Below are 10,454 nucleotides of genomic sequence, written 5' to 3'. Positions count from 1 at the left end.
GTGGGTCAAGGGCGAGGAAGGGTCATAAGAAATTAAGGCCGTATGCCCAGATCACAAGAAGAGCACAAGGCTCAGAGAGCTTGTTTACCTTATAAATAAGCTAAGATTAACATTTTGTTTGCAAGGTTAAGCAAAAGTCATTTGTCTAGGGTGTGTCCATATTGTGAAGTCATTACTATACTTGTTCAGTAAACACACGACAATTCATAACATACAATAGTCTGAGCTGAGGTGTTTCAGGCAGCATTCATAGCACTGGATGGGGTGATGGAACACACAGTGCAAAGTGTTCATGCTGTATGTTAAGAACCATGGCTTTGATGAAGTTGTTTGATGTGACACAGACAAACATTGCCAGAAACACCTCAGATTTGTGTTTGATAGTGAATTAGATTTTGGTCATTGACCATTTAGAAACGTTTTATTGTTAAATTTTTGCACCCCACCCCCACATTCAGTTATGTAACTCTATGTCTCTTGATCTACAGTTTAAGAAGCTGTTGTCTAAAGCCCTGCTGGATTACACTTACAAGAGCTCTATGTGCAATTCCTACTGTATAACTATATTTCTTTCCTTTGTCTTCCCTCTCAAGAAAGCATTTCTGAGTTTGAGTGTTATACTATGTGTGGATTAATATGGAATCTATGTTATTTTTAAATATTTTTAAATATTTGTATTTTTAACCAAACAAAGCAATGACAAATTGCTGGCATATCTCCTAACTGATGAAAACCAAGAGTTGCCATTGCTGAAACCGAGCAGGGCTGGTTGGTCTGAGGAGGAAAGAAAGAACGGGTATAGGAGGTTAAACAGGAAGGACTTAGAAAGGCAATGCTTTTCTTGTCCTCATAGTGAGGACTAGCCTTCTGAAGTAGAAATTGTCTTATTTTTCCCCCTCTGAGGGCATCTCAGTACAGAAAGAAACTGAGAGGAATCACCTTTCCTTGGTCATTATAAATCCTCCGTTCTTCAGAAAAACCAGATCTTTTCCAATTTTTTTACATATTGAAATTTTTTAATTGGACACAAAAATGGAGAAAATAACATATTCCCTATGAACCCATCACCCAGATGTAATATTTACCTCACTTGTTTCATGCCCCCTGGTGTGTTTTTAATGAAATACTTTAGAGTAAATCCTAGATATGTCATTTCATCCCTATATCTGCCACTGTATGTTGTTATCATAAGCTTATTTTATTTCAGTAACAATACCACTGAGCTACCCCTAGCCCATTTGATTTCTTGGTATTTAAACCAAGTCTTTTTTCAATTGTGTTACAGATAACTTGACTGAATCAAGGCCCAAACAGTCCACACATTCCATCTGGTTCTACCTCTTAAGTTTCTTTTAATCTGGAACTTCACCTTTCCCTGCTTTCCCTGACACCGTTTGTCCTGTGGGATGACATCAATTTTAGACTCTTCTGTTTCTTCTGGTATTGTTTTACTTTTCTCACTATTCCCCCACTTCCTCTGTGTTTTCAGTAAACAAGAAGTTTGTTGCTTGGGCTATAATCGTCTTCTGTAGGGTCAACAGTTTGGGAAAATCTCCTAGGAAGTAGACTGTATTATATCAGGATGTACATAATACCTAGTGCTCCTGTTTTTTGAGATGCTTGGGTTGGTCCTTGTTTTCAAATTGTGATAGTCTATACAAACCACAAAATTCTCCACTAACCTCCCTCCCTCCTCTCTTCTCTCTTCTCTTTCCCTTGTCACCTCTTCTCACAGGATCTTGCTATGTAGCCCAAGCTGTCCTGGACTGCACCAAGTAACCCAAGATGAACTCCAACTTGTGACTAATCTTCTTCCCTCTACCTCCTAAATCAGAATCCTCGGATTACAGGCTTTTCAGCCATACCAGCTCTCTAACCTTTCCTCAGTACCTAAATAAATCACTTTGCTAGAAGTTGCAAGATAATGATTTTTTAAAGTCACTCTTTATTTTCACTATGTACAATTCTTCTGTTGAACACAACTTTATCTTATGACAGATAGGCTGTTTTATTTGCCTTGAAATACAGGGAACAAGAAAAGTAGAATAAATACCTACTTAATTCCCTTTAATGGTCAATTTTGAGGTAATAAGTTAGAGACCAATGAGTTTTGTATTTGTTTGGCTTTTGTTATTGTGCTTAGACTCTCTTTGGCTGCTTTCTTCCTTTCTTTTTTGTGTAGCATAATGAATTAATATATTTTTAAAAATATTCTGTATGTTTCACTCATTGTTTTTATTTTTGGTTTTCAAATAACTCATCTTTGGCCACTGAGAGCCCTTCCAACTTAGGTCTTATATTTCTGACAAAACACCATTAGTATTTGACAGCTGTTTTGTGACATAACTGGATAATTCCAGCTCATCTTGTTCTTTTCCTATTCCAGATATAGAATCAGCCTGTCTTCCAAAGAGAAGAAATTAGCGGAAATAATTTTTGGAGACCACAAACACCACGAGTACTTAGCTCATAGTACTCGGCTGTCTGTTTTTAGCCCTTTCAATTGACCAAGCTAAGAAATAAGTATGTATAAAAATAAAGACTTGTTATGAATTTGTAATATTGTCTATTTAAATGTAACATTAAATGGTTTTAACTCCATTTCATTTTTTATTTTAAAAATATTTTATTTATTTTTTTCCCGGCATGGTGGCTAACGCCTTTAGTCCCAGCACTTGGGAGGCAGAAGCAGGTGGGTCTCTGTGAGTTCGAGGCTACATAGTGTGTTCCAGGCCAACTGTTGCTACAGAGAGACCCTGTCTCAAAAAGACCAGAAAAAAAATTTTTAATTTATAACTGTCAATACAAAAACACAACCCTCACCTCAAAGGGGATAAGGGATAGTTTATTCTGGAGCCAAATATGAGTGACCATGGCCCAAGAACACAGATTCAGGTTACCCCAAATTTCATGTTCCATCATGATAACAGCGACATTGCATTTTTATAATAACTGAACAAAGACAAGTTATAATTCAAAACATTTTTCAAATACATTGGTGGATACATTCAGTAGGCAGATCATACATAGCAAAGCGGGGGTTCTACTGTAGGTCTCATACATATAGCTATCTGATGACATGCTTAGCTTCTGAGATCTGGTGGTCTTCTAATATATTTTATTAGTCACAAGAATGTTAATTCAGAAACAGAGGTAAGCAAGGTGTGGCTATTTATGGGGTTAAAGATGTCCCCAGATGATTTGAGAATAGGCTGTGGATCTGCAACATTCTAGACTCTCCACAATCTCTGGAGTGCTAATCAGTTGATCAACCTTTCAGGAAATTCAGTCCAAGATTCAAGAGTTCTTTCTAGGAAAGAAAGAAATTTCTAGGAAATTTCTTTCACATTATTTTTTTATAACTCATATTTTTAGTGTGTGTGTGTGTGTGTGTGTGTGTGTCTGTGTGTGTGTATGTGTGTGTGTTTCATACAGAACATCCAAAAAAATCTTATTCAGGGCTGGAGAGATGGCTCAATGGCTTAGAACACTGGCTGTTCTTGCAGAAGACCCGGGTTCAAATCACAGCACCCACATGGCAGCTAACAACTCTCTGTAACTCCAATTCCAGGGGATCCGATAGCCTCTTCTGTCCTCCGCAGGCATTGCACAACACGGGTGCACTTACCTACATGCAGGCAATACATGCATACACATAAAATAAAAATGAATAAAATATTTTTTAAAAAACTTATTCACCTATATGCCCACATCCCAAGTGGCACCCTCCCATAGCCCCCTCCCCACTGGAGCCTATATACTCTTTCATCCCTGTTACTGTCCACTGTGTTGTCAGTGCCCCCAGCCATTCCCCAGTGCTTGTCCATCCACTGAGTCTAGTCAGCCTATCTATTTTAGGTAGACCAGCTCTTCCTCATCTAGCAGTTGCCAATATTCCTTTAGATAAGACTGGGTTCTGCTATTCATTTTCCCAGTTCTCTGCTGGGTTACTGTCTGAGAGTCTCTTGGGCCACCCTGGCCAAAAACTCAAAAGAAGGTATCTCCTGTCTGGCATTGTTTCTTGTTATATAGCATTTAGCTATACACATGGACTCTTAAAGAATTATATTGATCCCTTTAATTTCTGGTTATACTTTCCTTTTGGGTGTTTAGGACCATGTAGTTGGCCCAGATAAACCAATTTATTTTTCCTCTTAAGGTCATTTGAGGATCTGTTCCTCAGGGGTCACATGGGCTTGGGAGGAGCCCTTGGCTCCTTTTTTTTACCAGTACCATCTACATGAAGACAAGTCAAAGGCCCAACTTGACCATAGCTGGCTTCGCTTGAAAGCACGGAGAAAATGTTTCCTCTGTGTTGACCCTCCTCTTTGTATACTGGACACTGGTTCAAGTCCATCTGTTGTGCTCTCCACAGCCTCCTTGGACTCACCACAGTTACAGGACATTTTGAGAGATGCTCATAGTCCCCTGAAGCTTAGTTGACATAGAAGGGCAAGGAGCAAAACCTGTCCTTTACGTCCCTCTGACCAAATTAGTATAGACCTCAAAGTATGGCTGTTAAACATCCAAAAAGATTAGTTCTATCAGTTTGGTACTTTTAATTACCATGTGCTATGTAGATAAAGCTTGGGCAAAGACCAAAGGTTCTCAAATAAACCTTGACTAGGCATATATTATGTTCCTTGAGCTAGTTGTATATATAATTTGTCAGTAGGTTGTTGGACTAATATGGTTCCCTCTGGTTTTTTTAAAACTAGCTAGGCATTATTTATCTCTCACATTGTCTAACCCTTCCACCATGGTTTCCCCATTTAAAGTGCCCCCATTTTTCCCATTTCTCCCTTAATAATAACTTTCTCCTGTGGTCTCACCTCTCTTGAGCTCCTTCTTTCCCTTTATCCCCAAGGTTCCATGTAGAACCTTCCCTCCCCCCTTCCCTTAAAAATAACCCCATTTTTATCCATATCTCCCTTATTTACACCTGTTTCCCACTGTTCTTCTCTTTCAAGTTCTTTCTTTTCCTTTAACTCCCTGGTTCCTTTTCATTATCGTGGTTTCTATAGTTATGTCTGGATACACACTCAGTTATAAGGATTTGGTGCTAGGATCCACATATGAGGGAGAACATACATCACATTTTTTTTTTTCCTGAGTCTGTGTTACTTCACTTAGTATAACGGATTCTAGTTCCATCCATTTACCTGCATATTTCATGATTTCATCTTTCTTTACTGTTGAGTAAAACTCCATTGTATAAATGAACCACATTTTCATTATCCACTAGTCAGTTGAGGGACACTTAGGTTGCTTCCATCCCTTAGCTATTGTGTAAAGAGCAGCAATAAACATGGATGTACAAGTGTCTCTGCCATATGATGAGTTCTTTGGGTATATGCCAAGGAGTGGTATAACTGGGTCATTTTTAGTTTTTTAAGAGTTCTCCACACTGCTTTCCAGAGGGGTTGAACAAGTTTGCAATCCCATCAGCAGTGGATGAGTGCTCCCCTTTCCCCATATCCTCTCCAACATTGGTATCATTTGTTCTCCTGATATTAACCAGTCTGACTGGGGTAAGATGAAATCTTAAACTAGGTTTTATTATTATTATTATTATTATTTAAGACCTTTATTAACAGGTGCTTGCAGTTTGTTGACTTTTTTGAAAAAAATCAAGTTGTAAACTTTTATTACAAATTAAAAATTAAGTTCTTAAAAATCTCAACTAGACCAGATATGAAACAATTTAAAAACCTTTAAAGGTATATTGAGAAAAACAAGGCATTTTTTTTTTAAAAAACGTTTGTCATTACCAAAAAGAGACATTTTTACGTAAAAATAATAAAAACCCCATGCTGCATAAACAGTGCAGATAGTTCTGGTATATTTGGTCAACGGGCAAAAAGCAAGCGTTTAAGTCTTCAGGCTCCAATGGTTTGCTCATTTCTTATTACTGGAGTTTCATATTCATTTGTTCTTGTTGGATGACTAAACCAGGTGATGGTAAAGATGGTAAGCAGGCGTTTACTCAGTCTCGCCCTACTCAGCCTCGGGAGCGAGGAATTCTCAGCGGGTGGATCCGCTGCTTTTGTCTCTGCCATTTTGTGGTTTAGGGTCCTCTGGGCGTCTGCATAGGTAGTTGAAGTTGCGACCATACTGACATTGAGGTGGCTGCTGGGTCTCACCTCCTTGATTTTCCTTGTCCTCTTCATTGCCGTCCTCTCTAGTCTGTCTTTAGCGAGGAGGGCCCCTAGGGAATCTCGGCCTGTGACCCCGATACATATTCTGTCTCACTGGTCTCCCTTGCTCTCCTGCACCCTGGTTGTCAGCACCCGCCATCACTTCTCCCTGCACAGGAGGGTTGGAATCCTGTGGTCGAGGCCCATAGGGTCTCCGCATGTAGTAAGGTGGGAACCTCCGCCTGTGGTAGAGCCGTCGTTGTTGGGCTTGGCCTTCAGGAGCACTCGGATCCCTCATTCTTTTCCCCACTGTGGAGGACCCCTACACGTGGATAGTGTCTATAATGGTTATGGTCTGCTGCGTATTTACTGCCTTGAACTGGAACTCCACCAGGGCCTGTAACATGTGCTGCCTCCGCACCCTTTTCTCCTTCAACAACATCAAACTCTGCAGTCTCTCCATCTCCTACACTGCGAAGGTACTTCCTGGCGTTATTCTTCTTTATGGCAGTCTGGTATACAAATACATCTTCCTTGGTGTCATTCCGGTTGATGGAACCATATCCATTCCTTACACTGAACCATTTGACTGTTCCCCAAACCTTCGTTATGATGAATTTTTTGTCCCTGCCTGTAGGTGCTGCAGATGTGAGGCCCGCTGGCCGCTGCTGCCGCCTCTGCTGCCCTTAGTGCCCTGCTTGGTGTCCCCGGTGCTGAGGGCGGGGGCGGGCGGCTGCTGGGTTTCGGCCTGGCTGCTCAAGGTTGCTGTGATGGTGACTGGGGCCAGCTGCCACAGATGCTGCTCCTCCCAAGGTGTGATGGTAACTAGGCTGGCAGCCGCTGGTGGGGCTGCCCAGGGCTCTCTGGGGTCTGCTCTCCGCTCCGCTACCAATCGAACTCTAAGGTGGTTTTAATATGTATTTCCTTAACTACTAATGATGTTGAGCACCTTTTAAGATGCTTCTTAGCCATCTTTATTTCTTCGAGAACACTGTTCAGTTCCTTAGCCCATCTTCTAATTGGGTTAATTCCTTTCTTGATTTTTTGTTTTTTGAGTTTGTTATATATTCTGGATGTTAAGCCTCTGTCAGATGTGTTGGTGGTGAAGATTTTCTCCCATTCTGTGGGTTTTCTCATCACTTCTTTGGTTGCTTCTTGACCTTGTTTCTTGAGTAATTGATGACCAGTTTAGAAAATCTTTTCCTATACTTCTATCTTGTAGGTAATTGCCAATGTTTTCTTCTAACAGTTTCAGAGTATCGGGCTTCACATTGAGGTCTTTGATCCATTTGGAGTTGAGTTTTGAGCAAAGTGAAAGGCAGGGGTTTAGTTTCATTCTTCTACAGGTGGAGATCCAGTTTTGCAAAGACCATTTGCTGAACATGCTGTCTTTCCTCCAGTGAATGTTCTTGGACCCTTTGTCAAATATCAGGTGGCTGAAATTGCATGTACTCATATCTGGGTCTTGAATTTTGTTCCATTGATCTATGGGTTTATTTGTGTGCCAGTACCATGTTGTTTTTATGACTATAGCTCTGTAATATAGTTTAAAATCTGGTATGGTAATCCCCTCGGCATTGCTCTTAGTGCTCAGGGTTGTTTTGCCTATCGGAGGACTTTTGTGCTTCCATATGAATCTTAGGATGGTTTTTTCCAATTCTGTGAAGACTGTCATGGGGATTTTGATTGACATTACGTTGAATCTATGAATGGCTTTTGGTAGGGTGGTCATTTTCAAATAGTAATTCTTCCAATCCATGAGCATGGGAGGTCCTTCCATCTTCTGATGTCTTCCTCAATCTCTTTCTTTAAAGGTTTAAATTTTTTATTGTAGAGATCCTTAATGTCTTTGGTCAGGTTTATTCCAAAATATTTTATTTTTTGCAACTATTATGAAAGGGAGTGTTTCCACATACTCTTTCTCTGATTGCTTGTTATTGGTATATAGAAAGGCTACAGACTTTTGTAGACTAATTTTGTAACCTGAAAGTGTTAATCATTTCTAGGAGTTTTCTGGTAGAATTTTTGGGATAGCTTAGGTATAGTATCATAATATCTGCAAAAAGGGATATTTCGATCTCTTCTTTTCCAATTATTACTCTTTAAATTTCTTTCTCTTGTCTTATTGCTCTTGCAAGAGTTTCAAGCACTATGTTAAAGAGGAGTGAAGATAGTGGCAGCCTTGTCTGGTTCCTGATTTCAATGGGAATGCTTTCAGTTTTTCTCCATTTAGAATGATGTTGGCTGTGGGTTTGTTGTATATGGCTTTAATTATGTTGAGGTATGTTCCCTCCAGTCCAGTTCCCTCTAGGGCTTTGAACATAAATGCATGTTGAATTTTGTCAAAGGCCTTCTCTGCATCTATTGACATGACCATGTGATTCTTGTCTTTGAATCCATTTATATGATTTATGACATTTATTGACATGTGTATTGAACCATCCCTGCATCTCTAGAATAAAGCCGACTTGATCATGGTGGATGATCTTTTTGATGTGTGTCTGTATGCGGTTTGCAAGTATCTTGTTGAGAATTTTTGCATCTATGTTCATTAAGGATATGGGTCTATAGATTTCTTTTTGGTTGTATCTTTACCTGGCTTTGGTATTAGAGTGATGCTGGTTTCATAGAAGGAATTTGGAAGTTCTCCCTCCATTTCTATCTTTTTGAATAAATTTAGTAGCATAGGATATAGATAGTATTTAAATGTCTGGTAGAATGCTGCTGTAAATCCATCTGGTCCTGGGCTTTTTTTTCATTGGGAGATTTTGTATTACTGTTTCAGTTTCCTTATGTGTTATGAGTCTGTTTAAGCTCTTGATCTCTTCTTGGTTTAGTTTTGGTGGTTCCCATGCTTTTAGATACCCATCCATTTCTTTCAGCTTTTTAAATTTAGTAGCATATAGGTTTTTAAAGTATCCCTTATAATGTTTTGGATCTTTTTGGTGTCTGTTGTGATGTTTCCCCTTTCATCTCTGATTTTGTTGATTTGGAGGTGCTTGTTCTTTCTTTTGGTTAACTGGGCTAAGGGTCCATCAGTCTTGTTTATCTTTTCAAAGAACCAGCTCTTGGGTTCACTGAGTCTTTGTATTGTTTTGTTTCTATTTCATTTATTTCTCCTTTGATTTCTGTTATTTCTTCTTGTCTGCTGGTTTTGGGTTTCATTTGTTGATGCTTTTCAAATGTCTTGAGTTACAATGTTAAGTCATTTGTGTTCTTTCTGATTTTTTAATGTAGGCACTTAGAGCTATAAATTTCCCTCTAAGAACTGCTTTCAACATGTCCCAGCAGTTTTGTTGTGTTGTATTGTCCTTTTCATTTAGTTCCAGGAATACTTTTATTTCTTTCTTAATTTCTCCTTGGACCCATTCATCATTCAAGAATGCGTTGTTTCTGTATCTTTTAAAAATATTTTATTATTTTTATTTTGTGTGTATCTGTGTATTGCCTGCATGTAGGTAAGTGCACCCGTGTTGTGCAATGCCCATGGAGGACAGAAGAGGCTTTCAGATCCCCTGGAATCAGAGTTAAAGTTGTTAGGTGCCATGTGGGTCCTGGGATTTGAACCTGGGACTTCTGCAAGAACATCCAGTGTTCTTAACCACTGAGCCATCTCTCCAGTCCCAGGACTGTGTTGTTTAATCTCCATATGTTCATGTAGTTACTAGGGTTTCTTCTGCTGTTGATTTTAAGCTTTACTGCATTGTGGTCTGAAAGAAGACGTGGAATTATTTCAATCTTTCTGTATTTATTGAAGCTTGTTTTGTGGCCCAGTATGTGGTCAATTTTGGAGAAAGTTCCATGGGGCACTGAATTGAAAGAACATTCTTTGGTGCTTGGGTGGAATGTTTGGTAGATGTCAGTTAGGCCCATTTGATGTATGGTATTGTTTAATTCAGATGTCTCTCTGTTAATTCTCTGTCCTGTTGACCTATCTAATGGAGACAATGAAGTATTGAAGTCCCCTACTACTAATGAGTTGAGATTAATCTGGGTCTTAAAGCCCTGTAGTACTGTTTTTATGAAGTTGAGTACACCAGAGTTAGGTGAATATATGTTCATGCTTGTCATATATTCTTGGTTTATTGTTCCTTTGATCAGAATGAAGTGGCCCTCTTTATCTCTTCTCATTAGTTTTAGTTAAAAGTCTATTTTATCAGATATTAGAATTACAATGCCTGTTTTTTCCTTAGTACCATTTGCTTGGTATATTTTTTTCTATCCTTTCACCTTAAGGTAGTGCCTGTCCTTGAAAGTGAGATGAGTTTCTTGCAGACAACAAAAAGATGGATTTTATTTCTTAATCCATTGAACTAG

General features: G+C 39.2%; 1 pseudogene; it reads right to left on the bottom strand.

Annotated features, from left to right (window-relative positions):
* Nucleotides 1-5,879: 5,879 nt before the first annotated feature.
* Nucleotides 5,880-10,454, bottom strand: part of LOC103743045 — a 7,209-nt pseudogene continuing 2,634 nt past the window's right edge.

This window comes from Nannospalax galili, unplaced genomic scaffold, assembly GCF_000622305.1.
Source record: "Nannospalax galili isolate Female #2095 unplaced genomic scaffold, S.galili_v1.0 scaffold278, whole genome shotgun sequence".
Taxonomy (NCBI): domain Eukaryota; kingdom Metazoa; phylum Chordata; class Mammalia; order Rodentia; family Spalacidae; genus Nannospalax; species Nannospalax galili.
This window is presented reverse-complemented; position numbering and strand designations above follow the sequence as displayed.